At 45.8% G+C, this 23,430-nt stretch overlaps 1 protein-coding gene and 1 long non-coding RNA gene across 12 annotated transcripts in view; both read right to left on the bottom strand.

Moving 5' to 3' along the window:
- LOC134207876 (mucin-2) overlaps positions 1-23,430 on the bottom strand; it is a 600,615-nt gene that overhangs the window by 535,637 nt on the left and 41,548 nt on the right. The window lies entirely within an intron of this gene.
- LOC134217351 (uncharacterized) lies at positions 10,525-11,024 on the bottom strand. The gene is made up of 3 exons (XR_009981009.1): positions 10,809-11,024; positions 10,644-10,746; positions 10,525-10,575 (listed from the first exon to the last, which is right to left on the bottom strand). It is a non-coding gene; the product is annotated as an uncharacterized LOC134217351 (long non-coding RNA).

Raw genomic sequence — 23,430 nt, 5'->3', positions numbered from 1 at the left:
AATCAAATGACACTTTTCTGATTCATCTCATCATCCCCCAACCCATCAGCCGACACACGGTGGTTATTCAAGAGTGAATTGTTGACTCTTATCCAACTTCCCTCGAGTGGATTCCACCATCTATATGCCATCAATCGAGAGTGAAAGATCACATTTCATCGTTGAGTCACGAATCGCGCAGCAGCGCAGCAAATCAACGTCAGCGTGTCAGCAGCATCAGTGAGATGAAAATTGAGAAAACATACGCCAACGGACAGACAAACGACTAAACAAGTAAACAAACAAACAAACAATTGCCTTCATTGTCGTTTCAACAACCGCCTGCTTCGTTCGAAGACGACGACGTCGTCGTAGTCTTCATCGCAAATGAGGTGATGAGAAAGGCATCGACGACGACGACGATGATGATGATGACGACTGCTGTTGTGGTGGGTAGCGGCGGCGATGGGAGCGATAAAGTTGTTTCAACCGATCTCCGTTCTTCATGTGTTACAACAACGGGAATGACATGTTAATAAACTCTTCGAATGTAACGGGTTTGGCGTACGTGTTTTTCATTCCCACAAGTATCAGCATTGGACAACAAGAAGGAAGGCGGAGGAATGAAACCGGAAAAAAATCTCAACGCGATGTAATCTTTGCCAACTTTGACTTTGACGTCGTGGTCCGAGCTTCGAGAGGAGTGCCATTTGTGACACGGAAGAAGCGACGGCGAAGCGAAAGGCTGACACACTCGTATACGGAGGAGCGAAGCTTGCGCGTTAGTACCTAGTGTTGGCAAATGAGCGAAACCTGCGGAACAAACGGGAGCCATACAAATGGGAGGATATTTGTCAGCAGGTTTCGCCGGGCGCAAGGCGAAGCCCCGAATAAACCGTTGCTGCTGGGAAATGTGATGTTTGCAGCCTCCTCCAAACAGGTTGCAAACGTGACATTTCCGGCAGACTTTGTTAGTGGTTTTCTCGGGAGGATAAAGCGACGCAATTAGTCACCACCAGTGGTGGACCAGGATGGCTTCTGGCATTTAATGATGCCCGAATCAATCATCGTTTACTTATTATTTTGCGAGGATTCTCAGATTTCGAGAAATGGACAAGGATGGTATTCCGTATTTCTTAATATCTTTGGTGTAGTTTATTTTTTGATGACTCGGATTTGGACAATCACACAATTATACAGCATCGAATCATTCTACATATAATTAAGCAGAAATAACGAATATGTAATCAATTCAAAAACTTCAAAATTACTTAAGGAAAAAACAAGGATGCCTTCTACAACCTTATAAGGTGGTATGTGGTTAGTGGATGAAAACATTTTATCTAACGAACTATACTCTGTAGACACCTTTACGTGGTGCGTTACGGGGTAAGATCTACCACGGTTACATTGCCAACTACAGGCAAATCCTGACCCAACGAATACCTTCCTCATTATCCAACTCAGTGGTACTTATGAGGGTGTCGCTAAGTCGCTGGCCTCTCGTTAAGTAAATACCACATCAACACTTCCGTCCTCTCCCTAGTTATGGTGACGATGGGCGTGGCCATGAGTTGTAATCCTCATACTTTTCTTGTCATAAGACGAGTTTGTACATTCCCATTGAATTCCACCACTTAATTGTATCTCTGTCGAGTCAAGTACGAGACACTGAAGGAGGCCTTACTGTTGAGGTCGAAATACGTATCTGTCAAGATACAATTAAGTGGTGGAATTCAATGGGATTGTACAAACTCGTCTTATGACAAGTAAAGACATTCCACTAAAAAGCTCAAAATAATTTTCTTAACTCATACTTTTGTTATTTTTGTTTAAAACAGGAATCAAGGACCACTCCCCTTCTTGACATCTGATAGCATTCTAGATAAGGATCTCAAAAGTAAAAAATGAGTATCACCATAGTGTCCAATCTACGAATTACACCGTAACAATGCTAATGCTAACGCTATCCAATCCAATCGGCATTTTGAACGAAATCCATATCGGATTCCCAAACGAATTCGGAATCCGAGTCGAATTTCCACCGGAGTCCGCGACGGATTCCCAAAGGAATCCGTGTCGGATTTCCACCGAAAACCGTGTCGGATTCTCAACGGAATCCGTGTCGGATTCTCAACGGAATCCGAGTCGGATTCCTACCGAAATCCGTGTCGAATACCTACAGGAATCCGTGTCGGATTCCAACCGGAATCCGTGTCGGATTTCCAACGGAATCCTCGTAGGTTTGCCAAAGAAATCCTCGTCGGATTCCCAAAAAAAAAAACAACTCGGATTTCCATCGGAATCCGTGTCTGATTCTCAACGTAATCCATGTCGGATTCCCAACGGAATCCGTGTCGGATTCCCAACGGAATCCTCGTCAGTTTGCCAAAGAAATCCTCGTCGGATTCCCAAAGAAATCCATGTCGGATTTCTAACGGAATCCGTGTCGGATTCCCAACGGAATTCGTGTCGGAATCCCAACGGAATCCGTGTCAGATTTCCAACAGAATCCGTATCTGATTCCCAACGGAATCCGTGTCGGATTCCCAACGGAATCCATGTCGGATTTCCAACGGAATCCTCGTCGGTTTGCCAAAGAAATCCTCGTCGGATTCCCAAAGAAATCCGTGTCGGATTCCCAACGGAATCCGTGTCGAATTCCCAACGGAATCCGTGTCGAATTCCCAACGGAATCCGTGTCGGATTCCCAACGGAATCCGTGTCGGATTCCCAACGGAATCCGTGTCGGATTCCCAACGGAATCCGTGTCGGATTCCCAACGGAATCCGTGTCGGATTCCCAACGGAATCCGTGTCGGATTCCCAACGGAATCCGTGTCGGATTCCCAACGGAATCCGTGTCGGATTCCCAACGGAATCCGTGTCGGATTCCCAACGAAATCCGTGTCAGATTCCCAACGGAATCCGTGTCGGATTCCCAACGGAATCCGTGTCGGATTCCCAACGGAATCCGTGTCGGATTCCCAACGGAATCCGTGTCGGATTCCCAACGGAATCCGTGTCGGATTCCCAACGGAATCCGTGTCGGATACCCAACGGAATCCGTGTCGGATTCCCAACGGAATCCGTGTCGGATTCCCAACGGAATCCGTGTCGGATTCCCAACGGAATCCGTGTCGGATTCCCAACGGAATCCGTGTCGGATTCCCAACGGAATCCGTGTCGGATTCCCAACGGAATCCGTGTCGGATTCCCAACGGAATCCGTGTCGGATTCCCAACGGAATCCGTGTCGGATTCCCAACGGAATCCGTGTCGGATTCCCAACGGAATCCGTGTCGGATTCCCAACGGAATCCGTGTCGGATTCCCAGCGGAATCCGTGTCGGATTCCCAACGGAATCCGTGTCGGATTCCCAACGGAATCCGTGTCGGATTCCCAACGGAATCCGTGTCGGATTCCCAACGGAATCCGTGTCGGATTCCCAACGGAATCCGTGTCGGATTCCCAGCGGAATCCGTGTCGGATTCCCAACGGAATCCGTGTCGGATTCCCAACGGAATCCGTGTCGGATTCCCAACGGAATTCGTGTCGGATTCCCAACGGAATCCGTATCGGATTCCCAACGGAATCCGTATCGGATTCCCAACGGAATCCGTATCGGATTCCCAACGGAATCCGTGTCGGATTCTCAATGAAATCCGTGTCGGATTCTCAACGGAATCCGTGTCGGATTCTCAAAGGAATCCGTGTCGGATTCTCAAAGGAATCCGTGTCGGATTCTCAAAGGAATCCGTGTCCAATTCCCAACGAAATCCTTGTCGAATTCCCAACGGAATGCAAGTCGGATTTCCAACGTATTTTCAGTCGGATTCCGTGAATCTGTGTCGGATCCCCAACATAATCCGTCTCGGATTCCCAGCGGAATCTGTATCAGATTCCCAGCGGAATCCGTGTCGGATTCCCAACGGAATCCGTGTCGGATTTTCAACGGAATCCGTGTCGGATTCCCAACGGAATCCGTGTCGGATTCCCAACGGAATCCGTGTCGGATTCCCAACGGAATCCGTGTCGGATTCCCAACGGAATCCGTGTCGGATTCCCAACGGAATCCGTGTCGGAATCCCAACGGAATCCGTGTCAGATTTCCAACGGAATCCTCGTCGGTTTGCCAAAGAAATCCTCGTCGGATTCCCAAAGAAATCCGTGTCGGATTCCCAACGGAATCCGTGTCGGATTCCCAACGGAATCCGTGTAGGATTCCCAACGGAATCCGTGTAGGATTCCCAACGGAATCCGTGTAGGATTCCCAACGGAATCCGTATCGGATTCCCAACGGAATCCGTGTCGGATTCCCAACGGAATCCGTGTCGGATTCCCAACGGAATCCGTGTCGGATTCCCAACGAAATCCGTGTCGGATTCCCAACGGAATCCGTTTCGGATTCCCAACGGAATCCGTGTCGGATTCCCAACGGAATCCGTATCAGATTCCCAGCGGAATCCGTGTCGGATTCCCAGTCGGATTCCCAACGGAATCCGTGTCGGATTCTCAACGGAATCCATGTCGGATTCCAAACGGAATCCGTGTCAGATTCTCGTCGGAATCCGTGCCAGATTCTCGTCGGAATCCGTGTCCAATTCCCAACGAAATCCTTGTCGAATTCCCAACGGAATGCAAGTCGGATTTCCAACGTATTTTCAGTCGGATTCCGTGAATCTGATTCTCAGATTCCCAGCGGAATCCGTGTCGGATTCTCAACGGAATCTGTGTCGGATCCCCAACATAATCCGTCTCGGATTCCCAGCGGAGTCCGTATCAGATTCCCAGCGGAATCCGTGTCGGATTCCCAGTCGGATTCCCAACGGAATCCGTGTCGGATTCTCAACGAAATCCTTGTCGAATTCCCAACGGAATGCAAGTCGGATTTCCAACGTATTTTCAGTCGGATTCCGTGAATCTGTGTCGGATCCCCAACATAATCCGTCTCAGATTCCCAGCGGAGTCCGTATCAGTTTCCCAGCGGAATCGGTGTCGGATTCCCAGTCGGATTCTCAACGGAATCCGTGTCGGATTCTCAACGGAATCCGTGTCGTATTCTCAACGGAATCCGTGTCGGATTCTCGTCGGAATCCGTGTCCAATTCCCAACGAAATCCTTGTCGAATTCCCAACGGAATGCAAGTCGGATTTCCAACGTATTTTCAGTCGGATTACGTGAATCTGTATCAGATCCCCAACATAATCCGTCTCGGATTCCCAGCGGAGTCCGTATCAGATTCCAAGCGGAATCCGTGTCGGATTCCTAGTCAGATTCCCAACGGAATCCGTGTCGGATTTTCAACGGAATCCGTGTCGGATTCCCAAAGGAATCCGGGTTGGATTCCTGATGAAATCCGTGTTGGATTCCTAATGGAATCCGTGTTGGATTCCTAATAGAATCCGTGTCGGATTCCCAGAGAGACTTGTGTCGGATTCCCAACAAAATCTGTGTCGGATTCCCAAAGAAATCTGTGTCGGATTCCCAACGAAATCCGGGTCGAATTCCAGAAGGAATTCGCGTCAGATTCCCAACGGAAATCGTGTCGGATTCCCAACGGAATCCGTGTCGGATTCTCAACGGAATCCGTGTCGGATGCTCAACGGAATCCGTGTCGGATTCCCAACGGAATCCGTGTCGGATTCTCAACGGAATCCGTGTCGGATTCTCAACGGAATCCTTGTCGGATTCCCAACGGAATCCGTGTCGGATTCCCAACGGATTTCGTGCAGAATTCCCAACGAAATCCTTGTCGAATTCCCAACGGAATGCAAGTCGGATTTCCCATGCATTTTCAGTCGGATTCCGTGAATCTGTGTCAGATTTCCAGCGGAATCCGTGGCAGATTTCCAACAGAATCCGTGTCAGATTTCCAGCGGAATCCGTGTCAGATTCCCAGCGGAGTCCGTGCCGGATTCCCAACGGAATCCGTGTCGGATTCCCAACGGAATCCATGTCGGATTCCCAACAGAATCTGTGTCGGATTCCCAACGGAATTTTGTGTCGGATTCCCAACGGAATCCGTGTCGGATTCCCAAAGGAATCCGTGTCGGATTCCCAAAGGAATCCGTGTCGGATTCCCAAAGGAATCCATGTCGGATTCCCAAAAGAATCCATGTCAGATTCCCAAGGGAATCGGAGTTGGATTCCTAATGAAATCCGTGTTGGATTCCTAATAGATTCCGTGTCGGATTCCCAGAGAGATTTGTGTCGGATTCCCAACGAAATCTGTGTCGGATTCCCAAAGAAATCTGTGTCAGATTCCCAACGAAATTCCGGTCGAATTCCAGAAGGAATCCGCGTCAGATTCTCAGAGGAATTCATGTCGAATTCCGTGAATCCGTGTCCCGACTAAAATCTGTGTCGGTTTCCCAGCGGAGTCCATGTTGGTTCCCCAACCGTGTCCGTGTCGGATTTCCAACGGAGTCCATGTCGTATTCCCGATGGAATCCATGTCGGATTCGCGACGGAATCCGTGTCGGATTCCCGATGGAATCCATGTCGGATTTCTGACAAAATCCGTGTCGGATTCCTGACTGAATCCGTGTTGGGTTCTCGACGGAATTCGTGTCAGTTTCCATACTGAATCCGTATCTGATTCCCGACGGAATCCGTGTCGGATTCCGGAGTCGAATACTAAACGGAATCAATGCCGAATTCCCAACGGAGTCCTTTTACAATTCGGATTTCATTTCCATTCCGAAGCTGCTCCAATAATTCTGTACTTTCTTATAAATGTCTAAATTAAGATTTTCTCGAACGTGAAATTTTAAACTCATAAATATTTGTTGTCAATAATTTTATTTTCTCTTATGGCCCGCATGATAGCTTCTAGACAAATAGACAAACTATATATAAAAAAAGTACAAAGGGGCACCATTCAATATAACCAAAGCAAACACCAACTTCCTCCGAGACTTCATTGGTCCCCGGTCGAACGCAAACCCAAATGAGAACATTCAATCCTCACCTACTGTCTTATTCATTCCGTTCGTTTACTTTTCCTCTATTTTCTGCTTTTAAAGTTCACCGGAGCAGCAACAACCAACCGAACCGACCAAGCATTGCCCCCGTCCAGCGACCCTCAATCCAACCGCCGCCACCAGCCCTCTTTCTTCGACGTTTTCATACTTTCCTCTGTGTTGGTTCAGCGCTGATACCGCACAGCAGTGCCGTAGTGTCTGTATTGGTGCCAGGGATGATGCGCTGCTCTGCCACACAACGCAGCACGTGTATCGAGGTTCCATACTCCGCCGTTCCGAACCGAATCCAAACTACCAACAGAGATGAAAACCGTTCCAGCGTAGTGTTGGTGTGCCGTGAAGAACGGCAATAAATGCTACCGCAGGCAACCCATGCCAGAGCATATTTGCAAACATCACGACAAAGACGAGACGACCAGGACCAGATGAAAGTCAACCTATATGCTGCTGCTCGGTCGGAGGGAGACTCAAGATGCCACACAATTCAACTGGACTGACTTCGTCGCTTCCGGGGCATCAAACCAAATACCGTCGGATTGACGCGACCGCAATGGGAAGACCCCTTTGGAGGAACTCTTCCTGCACATCCTCTCAAGAGGGTCGATCCACTATCGGTTGACGGAGTCGCTTCCCCGAGTAGGGAAGTCTGCCAATGACACAAATTTTTTATGTATATATTTTTTCAGACCGCTGAGGATTTAAACTATAAAATGAATTATGGTTCGGGACGACCTTTTATGTAACAGAACAGAGATCGGGACGACCGTGCGTATAACGAAGAAAATCATATGGACCGACTTCAAGATATAAACGAAGTCGGATAGGGACGACCATAAATGCACAAGTCTCGTCAAGGCCACCCATAGATCGGACTTTTATCTCTATGAGGTAAGTTTCATTTGATTATAATTAAAACATATGCACATCGTCGACTAAAATTTTAATAAATTTGAGAAACACTACTTACTATTTGTCTAATAAGTAATTTCATCAATCTTCTCTTTTCTCTATCAGTTTAGTTTAGTATACAACGAATAAAAATTGCAGAAAATTTTGCTATTTATTCAGTCGTTTATTCATTTTGATTTATTATCCACGTCCACCTGGTTCGAGCAACCCACTTGACATTCTGCAAGACGACAGAGTATTCCACCGTATCTGTGGTCCCCTCTTTTCACTGTCGGTGTGAGCGTCTGTAATACGAGAACGTCACGGACGAGTCCATAAGCACGGGGTGCTGGCTGACGGTTCGTTGGGGTCGTTCTGCTTCGTCACTGTCTCTGCGCCTGCTGCGCCAAGAGTCTGACACCAGAGCACCGGCACCGCGCGGCTCACCACTGGATAAAAGTTGGAAATTGAATTGCTGCTGCTGCTGGTGGCTCCGGCTTTGGTTGCTTTGGGAGAGCGAGACACAGCGAGCAAAAGCGAGAGAGAGAGACCGATGAGGGGGTTCCTTCCCTTCCGATGACTGTGCAATGCTGACGACGGTGCTGCGGCGATGAGGGTTTTCCGATGGAATGTGCTCACAGTAGCAGCGCAGCAATATCACCAGGAAAGGAAGAATAGGAATGCGGCTCCCTCTCGGTCGACGTCGTCGTCGTCGTCTTTCAATATTTGGTGGTAGAAAGCTGTTTGTCGGTTGGAAGGATTATGTCGTTCCGAAAACAGTTTGGATTGCGGAATGACATGCGATTAGACCCTTTGCCTTGAGGAGGATTTTCCGGTGCGAAGGTGGTGTTGTTTTTTCTTCATCCCCTCTACCGGGAAAAATGGAACTGTAAACTGTGTCAAGCAGTGTTTGGCGGAAGGATTCGACGAATATTGAGAGGATTTGGCCTCCGAGTGGATTTGGGACACCGACATGTGTCGCTTGTGTTAAGTCCAAGTCATACAGTCCTGTCAACGGTAATTTTGAAATTGGATATAGCTGGAAAGCCTTGAGTTAAATAAAATCATGCGAGGTGTGGAACGAACAAACAAAATCCTGGTACGGCAAGAATAAGACGAAATGCGACCTTGGCAAGTACGATGAAAATATGAACTCTCAGCTGAATTCGGAAAATTTATCATTTTAATCAGAGAACTTTAACACCGAAATTTGAAGAATAACTTAGAGAGTTTCTTTCTGGAATTTGGAGAAATTCTCGCCGCAATTTGTGGATATTCCTACCGAAATGTAGAGATTTTCTCGCTGGAACTTGTTTAAAAAAATATCACCGAAATGTCGTGGAATGCCTTATTTCAGACAAACGGTAACTTCCAAAAAAGGAATTTCATTTCCCGTTGCTTGGTGCCGGACAAACACCTTCTTTTGAAGAAGGGATCAAATCCACCATTGTCCTATTCTGGGAAATTGGCTACTTTTAAAGAAGGTACATCACCATTGCCTTAACTTCCATTACTTTAGTCCAGACAAGCGCCTACTTTTAAAGAAAGGATCACATCCACTATTGCCTAATTTTGGGCAAACGCTCACCTTCAAAGAAGGGGTCAAATCCGTCATTGCCTTATTCTGGACAAACGCCTACTTTTGAAGAAAGAATTTCCATAATCCAGGCAAACGCTTCGCTTTCAAGAAGAAATCACATCCACTATTGCTTGAATCCGGGCAAGCGCCTGCTTTATAAGAAGGGATCACATCCGCCATTTCCTTAATCCGGGCAAGCGTCTACTTTTCAAGAAGAGATCACATCCACCTTTTCCTTAATCCGGGCAAGCGTCTACTATTCAAGAAGGGATCACATCCACCATTGCCTTATTGCGAGAAAACTTTTAAACTTTTACTTTTACTTTTTTTACTTTTAAAAAAGAAGTTAAAACCCACATTGCGTTAATCCGGGCAAGCGCCCACTTTTGAAGAAGGGATCACATCCTCCATTGCCTTATTCCGAGTAAACGCCTACATTTAAAGAAGAAATTACATTCACCAATGCCTCAATCCGGACCAGCGCCTACTTTTAAAGAAGGTATCACATCATCCATTGCCATTTTCGGGCCGAGCGCCTACTTTAAAAGGAGGTATAACATCCACCATTTCCATAATCCGGGAAAACGCTTTATTTTAAAAAGGAGGGTTCACATTCGACATTTCCTTACTCTGGGCAAGCGTCTACTTTTCAAGAACGAATCACATTCACCTTGACTTAATTCGGGCAAGTGCCTACTTTTAAAGAAATTTTCACATTAATCATTGCCATATTCCGAGCAAACACGTACCTTTAAAGAAGAACTCGCATCCCCCAATGCCTCAACCCGAGCCAGCGCCTACTTTTCAAGAAGATTTCGCATCCACTATTGCCTTAATCTGGGCGAGCGCCTACTTTAACAGAAGGAATCACATCCGCCAATTCCTTGATCTGGGCGAGCGCCTACTTTAAAGGAAGGGATCCGCCTTTTCCTTAATCCAGACAAACGGTCAATTTTCAAGATAAAAGCACATTCGCCACTGCCTTAATCCGGGCTAGCGCCTGCTTTAAAATATAACAATACAGGAAAATAAATTCATTCGTTTCACAATTCATTGATAAGTGTTTGGCAATACTCACAATTCAGTGACTCTGGGTGTATCTAGTCTACGTCATAAACCGTTCTGTGATCTGTTTCTAGTCAGCCCTAGTTTAAGTAGTATGTAAGGTCTTAGTCATAAGTTCAACTTCAACTTTAGTTTTTAGTCTACTCACAATTACGTATTCCGTTTAACTAATTTAAGGGGGTAATTCAGGTTTGCACAGGAATTTAATTCAATAGATACTATCTTAGGGCAAGTTATGCATGTGACCTAACCTAGAAATACAACAATCATTATTCTCATTTTGCATGACAACGAAACTCCGTGATTAGCTCACTAAGATCATTATTTGAGCTTATTTGCTTAGGTCATCAAACATTTTACTGATTAACTTCACTAATTAACTTTAGCGCAATCAACGTTCGTATTGTTATTCTTTAGCTCTGTTCTATTTTCTTCGTTGACGTCTCCCTGTCAATCATACGCACACCGACAGCGCCGTACTGACAAGTGATCCGTCATTTCTGCGGCATCCCTGTGGTTCCTTTCTGCTGTAGCCCTACGTTCGTAACGCCTCCCGCTACATTCCCCTCCTCGTAATACTGCTCCGGTTCTGCAGGATTACTTCTTGGAAGAATTCGGAGAACAGCTAGCTTTGCTACGGGACGGCGTAGGACTCCTGAACCAGTTTGAACATCTGCTTGTCGGATGCGACCATCTCTTCCTGGGATGACCGTTAAAACCTTGCCTCGAGGCCACCGATTCCGGGTTGCTTCACCCACGATGAGAACCAAATCCCCTTCCTTTATAGGCTCCACGTCATCATGCCACTTGGTGCGGCGAGTAATGACAGGTAGATATTCTCGAGTCCACCTAACCCAGAATTTATCCAGAACATGACGACACAGATTCCACCCACTTCTTAGCGCCTCGCCTTCTGTGGTCGGTAGTTTTTCTGGCTGCTTGACTCCGTTTGAACTCAGAAGAATAAAATGATTTGGGGTCAATGCCTCCTGGTCCGAAGTCTCCAGCGGTACGTACATCAACGGTCTGGAGTTGATCATTGACTCTGCCTCACATAACACCGTGTGAAACACTTCTTCCGACGGCGTTCGGGAGCAATTAATCGAATCCATTGCTATTTTAACTGCTCTTACCATCCTTTCCCACGCGCCACCCATATGTGGAGAGGACGGAGGAATGAACGACCAACGAGTGTGTGTGTTTGTAAAGGTTTCCGCTAACTCTCGATTGGTTGTGTCAATCTGGCAGACTAATTCACGGCTGGCGCCCACAAAATTCGTCCCGTTGTCGGTGTAGATTTCCGTTGGAGCTCCTCGACGCGCAATAAATCGACGTAACGCTAATTTGCAAGATTCTGTGGACAGGGACGCTACAACTTCCAAGTGGACTTGGTTCGCATTTAGCCACTGCCCCTTTCTTACCAATCGTGCAATAATGATCCATAAACGAGTATGCATATGCCGTGGATCGTAACATTCGTTCCCACTTCGAGAAACGACCTGGTTCGATGCAAGGACGTATCAATTTGGCATGATGCACATGAATGGTTACGTCCAATATTTCTCCAATACGCACCGCAACATACTGACGATATTTTCGAGCATCTGAGTTGATCCAAGCTAAAACTGTCTTAGAATCACTCCAGAAGTATCTACGACCAATGGAGAGTGTGTGATATTCTGCTATAGATTTCGCCAATCGGCTTCCAATGACCGCCGCTTGCAGTTCTAGTCTAGGGATAGACAATGGCTTTAATGGAGCTACTTTGGCCTTAGAGGCGATCAAAGCGCATCTTGGTCGTCCTTTGTCAACGATCCGAAAATATGCGACACAAGCAAACGCGGACTCGCTTGCATCCACAAAAACATGAAGCTGCAGGGTTTTTAAGCTATCTGGAACATATCCGGGAAAATAACATCGAGGGATCCGTATCTGGCCCAGATTGGAGAGTTGTTCAATCCATCTTTCCCAACGATGCTTTATGCTCGTAGGAACCGCATCATCCCAGCTAATTTGTGTTCTCCAAAGGTCTTGTATTAACACTTTACCATGTATGAGCAGATTCGATATCAATCCAAGGGGATCAAAGATACTCATGACAAATCTCAAGATTCCTCGTTTCGTGAGGGGTGTCCTATGCATTGCGGAGTCGTTTTCTGTTGACAAATTCACGATATATACGAAAATATCTTCCTCTGGCAACCATGCCATACCAAGAACTCGTTCTGCTTGACTCTCCTTATCCGTATGGAAATCTTTCCTAAGATCTGGTGCATCTTCTCCTAACGACTGCAGCACGTTCTTCGAATTGGACCGCCAGTTCCGAAGTTCAAATCCAGCCTTTTTTTGAACCTCGCGCACGTCCGCTGCCAATTTAGCCATGTCTTCCTCCGTATCTCGACTGTCTAAATAGTCATCCACATAGTGGTTTTCAACTACTGCTACCGCTGCTTCTGGAAATTTATCGCTGCATTCCATTGCATTCGTGTTCTTCACGTAGTTGGCCGCACATGGCGAACAGGTCGACCCGAAGGTAGCTACATCCATTACGAATATCTCTGGCTTTTTCGATGGATCGCTTCGGTAGAGAAACCGTTGGACTTGCTGATCTTCCTTTCGAATCTTCAATTGGTGGTACATTTCGCGGATGTCACCGGCTATTGCCACCTGACGTTGTCGAAATCGACACAATACTGACGGCAACGACGAAAGAAGATCTGGGCCCTTTAACAGCATCTCGTTCAAGGACACTCCCTTCACTTTTGCAGCCGCGTCCCAGATGATGCGAACTTTTCCGGGCTTACGTGGGTTCGTTACCACTCCGAGTGGAAGATACCATGTTCGGCGTGGGTCGCTTTGTTCCAACTCAAGAGGCGTTGCTTTGTGGGCATATCCTTTAAATTGGTATTCGGATATTTGCTTATTCAAACTCGCTGCTAGATCTGGCTTGTTTCGTAACTTTCGTTCAAGGCAGATCAACCGGCGTTCGGCCATGTCATAGCTAGATGGCAACTCGAAGGTATCATACCGCCACAGCAAACCGGTTTCATAATGACCGTCATCTCGCTTAACCGTACTGCGTCGTAGAATTTCCTTCGCTCGTCTGTCTTCTTCTGCTTCTGGTCCGCTCGCCACTGCTACTCCAAGGTTTTCCGCGGCGAAATACCCTTTTACTAGATCATGTATGTTTTCCGTCTCCATACTCTTGCAAATATGCAGAACTGGGAGAAGGGAGTCCGCCTTTTCACCATCAGAACTTCCAAAAACAGTCCATCCTAACCGTGTTTTCGCTGCTACGGGTCCGTTTCGACGTCCTTCGCGCACCTTAAGTGGTAAGGACAGTTTGATGTTATCGAGCCCAATCAAAATACGTGGAACGGCTCCATGGTAACTTTTTACCGGTAGACCGGTCAAATAAGGGTACCGATTAGACAATTCGTCGAACCGTAGAGTCTGCATAGGAAGATCCAACTGGCTTACAGTGCTTACGGACGTCAATGGGAAACTTCTACAGTTTTCCGCTCCAGAGATCATCATATTGACCAACCGAGAATTAGCTTCATGTCGGGAAACATTCGCTGTCCAGGTCAAGCACAGTGATTGCAGTTCCCCTTCCAGATTTAGCTGATCGGCCAGATCCTTGTCTATCAGGGTAGACGAAGAACCTTCGTCCAGGAATGCAAAGGTGGATATTTTAACACCCTTGCCATATAACACCACAGGAATGATGCGGAATATAGTTGTATTACGGACTCGTCGGTGTATGTTGATAACGGCATTCGATTTCAGCCGTCCTCCGGAACTCTCTCCAGTTGTTGGCTTGGCAGCAGTTGGTTGCCCCGGATGTAGGGATGGATGATGTTTCTTGGTACAATCGGCAATTCCACAGGTTCGTGTTGATCTGCATGACCATCTTCCATGCGGCACTAGGCAGGTCTCGCATAATTGACTTATTCGGAGCAAACGCCTACCTTTAAAGAAGAAATCACATTTACCATTGCCTTGATTGATAAACATTGCTTTTCACCGGGTAAACCATGAATGCAATGGAGGAATAACAATTATCATTGCTTTATCCTCGCTTATTGCAAGCTTTCTACGAAATGACTAAGTCTTTTTAATATTTTTATCGACCAGTGTTATATTCTCCATTCCAATTTTTTTTCCAGCACCTCTTAAGCCCGCAGTCCACTGTTTGTCATAATGACAAATATTTGTCAAGTTGATCCGGACATCTATCAAACCGATTAGAAATCGACATGGATATCAGGCTGACTAGACAAATATTTGTCATTATGACAAACAATGTACTGATAGCTTTAGTCAAGCTACTAATTTAATGAACACAAAAAAAATATGCCAAATGTCCGTTGTGCCAAATGACCCACACTTCTGACGCTATTCACAATTATGCCAAATGATGTTATGCCAAATGACGTTAGGTCAAATGACCCGCACCCCATTTCTATATTTCGTTTAGAAGTTTTTGATAAGTCAGTTTGAGGTAAACGATCAATTTCAATATTTTCAGAAGCCTTGCTCTTTTCGTTTGTGCAGTTTAGTTCACTTAAAGTTTTTTTTCTCTCATCGACAACGAACGGCTGATTACAGTGAAGCTTTCATGGGTTGAATTGTCCAGGCTCATAACATCCATCAAGCTACCAAATCAGAAAAAAATTAAACAAAATCCTGACCATTTCTCAAATTACATTTTCTCACTTATCGGCATCAAACGTCTGATTATAGTAAAGCTCATAACATCTATCAAGCAACTATATCATTTAAACAAAATCCTGACCAGTTATCATTTTATATTTTCTAAGACTCATCGACAAGGCTGAGCGGCTGAGCGCAACGGTTGCGTTGCGGATATTGTCGAACCAACATTCGGCTGGTTAGCAAACTTAATTCCGCTGATCACGACACGAAAATCGGAGAATTTCTGAGAATTCCCTACAAAGAATTTCTTATCGAAATGACTTCAATGACGTCCATATGCCTGGGCAGTGGACGTCCGCACGTCCCTAACTAGCTCACCTCGAATAACCACTTCATCTCATAGCTCCTATTTCCATCCCATCGAAAACAAAAAAATGGAAAGAAATTTGGTTTGTTTATTATTTTTGTAATTTTTTTCAGCAGTGAGCACGCATGTTGACAAAAAGAAGCGACGAATTTGGTGCCGTATTTCTTTGTTTAGCGATGAGATTGATATATGTACAGTGAGATTGAGATCGGAACAGTTCCCCTATAGGTTGTGGCAAATTAGTTGTTTCAGATTGAAGTAATTATTTAGACATTACCCTCAAAATCCCTCCATTTCCTGAAACCTGGGTGCTGCGGATAGAGCCGCTTTTCTGCGCTCAAGCGAGCAGAGGGATATTTTGAAATCACTCCCATAAACAAAATTATTTTGCAGTTACTTGGCTGTCAAACATTTCCCGCTTTTCGAATTTCTCTTTCCACGCTGCACGAGGGCGCACAAATGCGCTAGACTCTACATGACTTTACGATTGTTTACATACATTGATGCTCCAATCAGCTGCTGAATCTCGTGAAATTTCGTAAGGAGTCCTTTTTAATTGCATTCCCACTAATTTTCCACTCGAAATATAATGTGAGAATATTTGTTACAAAGAATACAAAACTCAAACAAAGTTTATTTTTATTTTTTTCCAAAATAATAACAATACTTCTCAATATTAGATCAGAAACGAACATAACCACAATCTTCAATGTTTGGCACCGGCACAATAGAAAATTTTGGCTTCAGTTTGACAACCAAATCGATTCTATCCGCACCACCCAGCCTGAAACCACCCATGTCTAGCATCTCTATCTATGTAGGGTAAGGTGGCTCAAAAAACACTTTTCCAAATTTTTAATGGGCCGCCTTCTTATTCGGTTCTATTTGATGCCCTGATGCTCTGGACAAAATTTCAGCCAAATCGGTCAACGTTTGGGCGGTGCTAAACTCGTTGAAAGTTTATATGAAAAAATGTATGCAGAAACATTCAAAAACAGAGACTTGCAGTTGGACGGCACAATTTACGATCAAGAACCATGATACTCATTAAGTTCTTGTAGAATTAAATACAGAATGTTATGCTGAAAATCACGAGAAGATTGGAGTTTATTAAGCAAAGATATTAGCATTTTACTGGAGTGTTGAAGGGGTGAATTTATTTCTTTTCAAAGGTAAAAAAACGAAATTTGCTCAAACCCCACTTCAGAGAAATGCTAATAACTTAGCCAAGCAAACTCTAATCTTCTCGCGGTTTTCTGCATAACATTCTGTATTAAATTCTTCAAGATCTGCATGAGTATCATAGTTCTTCATCGTAAGTTGTGCCGTCTAACTGCAATTCACTGTTTTTGGATGTTTCTGCATACATTTTTGCATATAAACTTCCAGCGAGTTTAGCACCGCCCAAGCGTTGACTGATTTGGCTGAAATGTTGTCCAGAGCATCAGGGCATCAAAAAAATTGAAAAAAGTTTTTCCCATACTAATTTGAGCCACCCTAATGTAGGGTATTTCGGAGGTATCGAAGAGAGGGAGAGAAAGAGCAGATTGGTCTACGAGACGAAAAAACGTCCGCGTCTGCTAGTCCAGAAGGATAGATGTGAAAAGGCAAGCAGCAAAATTTTTTCAAAATATAGTCCTTTTTGTGGGCCTCGTGGTAAAAGTTCGAAGTGCGTTGTAGTGACGGGCCGAGTGATAGGCTTCCCAGTAAACTGTGAAGAACGGTCGAAGAATAGCCGGTGTTACGCAGAATTCGCCATTTGAATCGTCACGGCGTTGTTCCTTTCTGGAGTTCAGTTCTCCGGGCTGGTGACCGTCAAGTTTTCGTTATCGTCGAGCCACACGCAACGGTAAGCGGCAACCACAGTCTTGGAGGTGAGGGCTCTAGTGAGGTCCGTTGGTTCGCCCTTACTTGCTAGAGTTCAATATCCGATGCGTTGCCACCCGTCTGTGAGCCTGAGAGACGTCGACTAAGACCGTAGGAGCAACTAGACGAAATTTCCTGGGCAAGCCCAATCCGCCCTGTTAACACGTGGTAAACCAGCAGTCATAGGCGCCAACTTTGGGGAGGCGAAGCACTTTTTGCCCCCAGAAGGAACATCTATTGCTTCGATTGCTTCTACCGATGTCCCGACCGCTGAATGTGTGAGTATAAAAAGTGTGTCTAAACGGCGGTTCGTACCAGGATGGACAACAAGCTTCCCATGGATTTTTTACGACTCGGCGAACGATATTGTGCTGTGCTCCACATGTCGTGAAATTTTTCATACGATGGGTCTGCCGCTCTCCTCTAAGAAGGAAACAATTTTCATCTAATCTGGTTTCAATAATTGGAAGAAGGGAGTGGAAAAGTTCAAACTGCATGAGCAATCGATGTGTCACAGGGAAGCAGTGATGAAACTACATGCTTTACGAGCATCAGTTAACGTTTGTGCGCAGATCTCTGACCAAAAAAAGAGAGAAATGATTGTCAACCGGGGGTGCTTGAAAAAGATCTTTTCTTCGCTGTTGTACTTAGCTTCTCAGGGTCTAGCAATCCGTGGTCACAACGATGACGCAAGTAATTTTGTAAACTTGTTAAATTTGCGCAGTGAAGATGCAGGGGAGCTGAAATCTTGAATGAAACACGAATCGTTTACTTGGTGTAGCCATGGAATCCAAAACGAAATTATCAATCTTTTTAGCCATACTTTGCTTCGGAAACTCATTGAATTGGTAAAGTTAGCTGTGTATGGTTTATGCTATTATGTGCGACGAGACAGCGGACATTTCAAGGAAGGAGCCGTTTTCATTTTGCATCCGTTTTGCCAGAAATCCTTTGGAAGCCGAAGAAATTTTTCTTGGTTTCTATGAAGTGGAATGTACAACCTCCGCCTCGCTTTATTCCGTTATCAAGGATATACTTATTAGGTTTGATTTGCCACTGTCCAACTGTAGAGGACAGTGTTATGACGGAGCAAGGAATATGGCTGGTGGAAAAAACGGAGTGCAAGCTAAGATTCTAATCAAGTAACGGAAAACCAAATCGACCACGTTCTAATCGACGGTAAATTCTTCTCCGACATCACGAACGTACGCACTTACCGCAGTGCGAATATTGAATCCGACCACTACCTCGTCGCAGTATGTCTGCGCTCAAAACTCTCGACGGTGATCAACACGCGTCGGAGTCGTCCGCCGCGGCTTAACATTGGGCGGCTACAAGACGGTAGACTAGCCCAAGACTACGCGCAGCAGCTGGAAGTGGCACTCCCAACGGAAGAGCAGCTAGGCGCAGCATCTCTTGAAGATGGCTGGAGAGATATTCGATCCGCCATTGGAAGCACCGCAACCGCTGCACTAGGCACGGTGGCTCCGGATCAGAGAAACGACTGGTATGACGGCGAATGTGAGCAGTTAGTTGAGGAGAAGAACGCAGCATGGGCGAGATTGCTGCAACACCGCACGAGGGCGAACGAGGCACGATACAAACGGGCGCGGAACAGACAAAACTCGATTTTCCGGAGGAAAAAGCGCCAGCAGGAAGATCGAGACCGTGAAGAGACGGAGGAACTGTACCGCGCTAATAACGCACGAAAGTTCTATGAGAAGTTGAACCGTTCACGTAAGGGCCACGTGCCACAGCCCGATATGTGTAAGGACATAAACGGGAACCTTCTTACGAACGAGCGTGAGGTGATCCAAAGGTGGCAGCAGCACTACGAAGAGCACCTGAATGGCGATATGGCAGACAACGGTGGCGGTATGGTAATGAACCTAGGAGCACGCGCGCAGGACATGCGACTTCCGGCTCCGAATCTCCAGGAAATCCAGGAGGAGATCGGCCGGCTGAAAAACAACAAAGCCCCTGGAGTTGACCAACTACCAGGAGAGCTGTTTAAACACGGTGGTGAAGCACTGGCTAGAGCGCTGCATTGGGTGATTACCAAGGTTTGGGAGGATGAGGTTCTGCCGCAGGAGTGGATGGAAGGTGTCGTGTGTCCCATTTACAAAAAGGGCGATAAGCTGGATTGTAGCAACTACCGCGCAATCACATTGCTGAACGCCGCCTACAAGGTACTCTCCCAAATTTTATGCCGTCGACTAACACCAATTGCAAGAGAGTTCGTGGGGCAGTACCAGGCGGGATCTATGGGTGAACGCTCTACCACAGACCAGGTGTTCGCCATACGTCAGGTATTGCAGAAATGCCGCGAATACAACGTGCCCACACATCATCTATTTATCGACTTCAAAGCCGCATATGATACAATCGATCGGGACCAGCTATGGCAGCTAATGCACGAAAACGGATTTCCGGATAAACTGATACGGTTGATCAAGGCGACGATGGATCGGGTGATGTGCGTAGTTCGAGTTTCAGGGCATTCTCGAGTCCCTTCGAAACCCGTAGAGGGTTACGGCAAGGTGATGGTCTTTCGTGTCTGCTATTCAACATCGCTTTGGAGGGAGTAATACGAAGGGCAGGGATTGACACGAGTGGTACGATTTTCACGAAGTCCGTCCAGTTATTTGGTTTCGCCGACGACATTGATATCATGGCACGTAACTTTGAGAGGATGGAGGAAGCCTACATCAGACTGAAAAGCGAAGCTAAACGGATTGGACTAGTCATCAACACGTCGAAGACGAAGTACATGATAGGAAGAGGCTCAAGAGAGGTCAATGTGAGCCACCCACCACGAGTTTCTATCGGTGGTGACGAAATCGAGGTGGTTGAAGAATTCGTGTACTTGGGCTCACTGGTGACCGCCGATAACGATACCAGCAGAGAAATTCGGAGACGCATAGTGGCTGGAAATCGTACGTACTTTGGACTCCGCAAGACGCTTCGATCGAATAGAGTTCGCCGCCGTACCAAACTGACTATCTACAAAACGCTTATAAGACCGGTAGTTCTCTACGGACACGAGACCTGGACGATGCTCGTGGAGGACCAACGCGCACTGGGAGTTTTCGAAAGGAAAGTGTTGCGTACCATCTATGGTGGGTTGCAGATGGCGGACGGTACGTGGAGGAGGCGAATGAACCACGAGTTGCATCAGCTGTTGGGAGAACCATCCATCGTTCACACCGCGAAAATCGGAAGACTGCGGTGGGCCGGGCACGTAGCCAGAATGTCGGACAGTGATCTGGTGAAAATGGTTCTCGACAACGATCCGACGGGAACAAGAAGGCGAGGTGCACAGCGGGCAAGGTGGATCGATCAGGTGGAGGACGACTTGCGGACCCTCCGCAGACTGCGTGGTTGGCGAAGTGCAGCCATGAACCGAGCTGAATGGAGAAGTCTTTTATGTGCAGCACAGGCCACTCCGGCCTTAGTCTGATGATAAATAAGATAAAAAAGCTAAGATTCTTGGGAATGAAAGGAGAGCTTTGTTTGTCCACTACTTGGCTCATTCTTTTAACTTGGTGGCGCAAGACACTTTAAAGACGATTCATATTTACCGATATACCTTAAACTTAGTGAAGGATTTGATCAACTTCGTCAGGGATTCACCGAAACGGCTCGCGATGTTCCAGTCTATTAAATCAGATGATTCCACCAAACTTCGACCTTTGTGCCCAACAAGATGGGCAGAAGTTCGTGTCCATGTCATCTGTTTTATTAAACTACTCCGCTTTGGTTGAACTTTTCACGATTTTGGCTGAAAGTGATGCTTCTGATGCTGGTGCAAAAGCTGCAAAAGCTGGTTTCTGAGAATGATGGAGAAATCCGACTTTATCTTGTTGGTAAGTAAAATTATTCGGGTACATTGTAAAATTAATAAAATAGTAAAATTATTCGGGTATGTATGCGTCTGGAGGAAGCGTACCGAATGATCGAAACGTTGAAGGCAACTTTGAACTACTGTAAAAAGGAGTTTTCCGAGGTTTGGGAAAGAGTATCATCAGGCATACCGGCGGAGGAAGGATCTCCGAAGTTTCCGTCAAAAAGGAGAAAGCCAAAACGATTAGATCCAGAACAACAATCACAGAGAAAAGAATCAATCGCAGGGTCGGTTGAGGAGATTTATAAATCACAGTATCAAGAAATAATCGACAAGATTCTGGAATCACTTAACGCTCGATTTGAAACTAAATCGTTTGAGTTCCTGTTGGAAATTGAAAAGTTTTTGCTGGGAGACGACGCAAACAAAGCAAAAATTCTGAGTTTTTATGAGGGTGATGTTGATCCGGAACGCTTGCTGCTGCATCGGAAAATGTTTTTGCAAGGAAGGAAGCTGACAAGTGTGTTGAGAATATCTCAGATATCGTTGACTACTTCAAAAAAGAACCGCATTTGATTGAACTTCTCTCAGAGTTTGTAAAATTTATGAATATATTTGTGACAATTCCCACATGTTCTGCAACACCTGATCAGTCATTTTCGGGACTTCGAAGACTGAAGACATACTTGCGCTCTACCATGGGACAACAGCGATTGAATTCTGTGGCCATATTGCACTTCCACAAGAACTGGAAAGATCGAAAGATCTGGACATGTATGAAGTTTTGAATGAATTTATTTCACGAAATAGCCAGAGAAAAAATACTTTTTATATGTAACAAGTGGAGTTTTTGAAACCTGAAGTATGTTTTTAGAAGAAAAAAAAATCGTAGTAATAAACAAATGTATTACTGAAAAATATTTGTTTTCGTTTTTTGCTTATTGGAATATGATTCATAGACTATTGCCCTTTGAATTACTGATGTTTTTATTTTTGCATTATTTTGGAGAAAAATTTCCCCTCCCCCCAATTATTTTCTGAATTTGGCGCTTCTGTCAGCAGTCATCGATTTCGTGGCGAAAACACTTCATGTGAAGTGGCCGTTTAGCAACGGCTAGCGCCCAGAACCACTTAGGGTTCTCTCCGCTACGAATCAAACTATCCAGTCACCCGTGAGATGGTGACGTTTCGTTCAACGTTTCGAAGGCACTCGTCCGCCAACAAAGGACCACCAAACCAACGACGCTACCTGCATGCCCGAAGTAATCCACCGAATCCCATCGAGCCTCGTCAGGCTACTCCTGGACACCGAAAGACCACCGAATACTGCTACCCTGCCGAAACAGTTCACCGAGATACCCGAGACCATTCCAACTGGCCGTGGAAGTAAACGCCGACAAGTAAACACCGAACCGGCGGCCCTGCCCGCTGTACTCGAAGCACTCCATCGAAGGCCACTCGTGGTGGCTGCTTTGTTCAGCAACAACGACGCAAATATGACGAGCCTCTTCTGCTCCGTTGACTTAAGGTGCTTTGGTACGGCCGCAACGATGATTCCTACTTTCTTCCTCTACTAACCCAAACCTAATGTTTAAATAAAATATAATGTTAGGCCTACTCTCATGTATTCGTGCCACTCATTCTATGCAAAGATAGACCTTCATTTGGCTGTCTTAAGTTCACGTGGTTTCTAGGTACAGGTTAGGGTAAGTAATCCGAAGCAAACAGAGCGCCGACCCTGAGAGAAATAGCCGCGGGCTAGCAAAGCAATAATTACAGACGCACTTACCTTTACTCGGCAATGACGTAACCAGGATGAAAGAAAAGTAACCCCACCTATACCTCTGTTTCGTGCCAATTATAAATCTCTTTCATAAGAAAATAATTGGCACAAAGCAGGAAAATTTACATTTAAAGTTTTTTTATTCACATTTTAAGAACAAGGACAAGGGATAGGCAAATTGTAATAAACGCCAAATAAACATTGTTGGGCCGACTTCCAGGGTCACCTCAGCGAGCCGGCGTTCAACAATAAGTTTGTCAGGGCAAATTTTCACAAGTCAGCGGTCCAAAACAGTCGTCTTCAGGCAAAAGGCCAGCGGGACGTCGGTTAGCGGGCTGACGGGGACATTACAGGTAACTGACTTCCAATACAGCGGATTTCTTGGTTGATCGACGTCCCAGGTTCTCACAATCGGG

Source organism: Armigeres subalbatus, chromosome 1 (genome assembly GCF_024139115.2).
Source record: "Armigeres subalbatus isolate Guangzhou_Male chromosome 1, GZ_Asu_2, whole genome shotgun sequence".
In the NCBI taxonomy this organism is placed as follows: domain Eukaryota; kingdom Metazoa; phylum Arthropoda; class Insecta; order Diptera; family Culicidae; genus Armigeres; species Armigeres subalbatus.
This window is presented reverse-complemented; position numbering and strand designations above follow the sequence as displayed.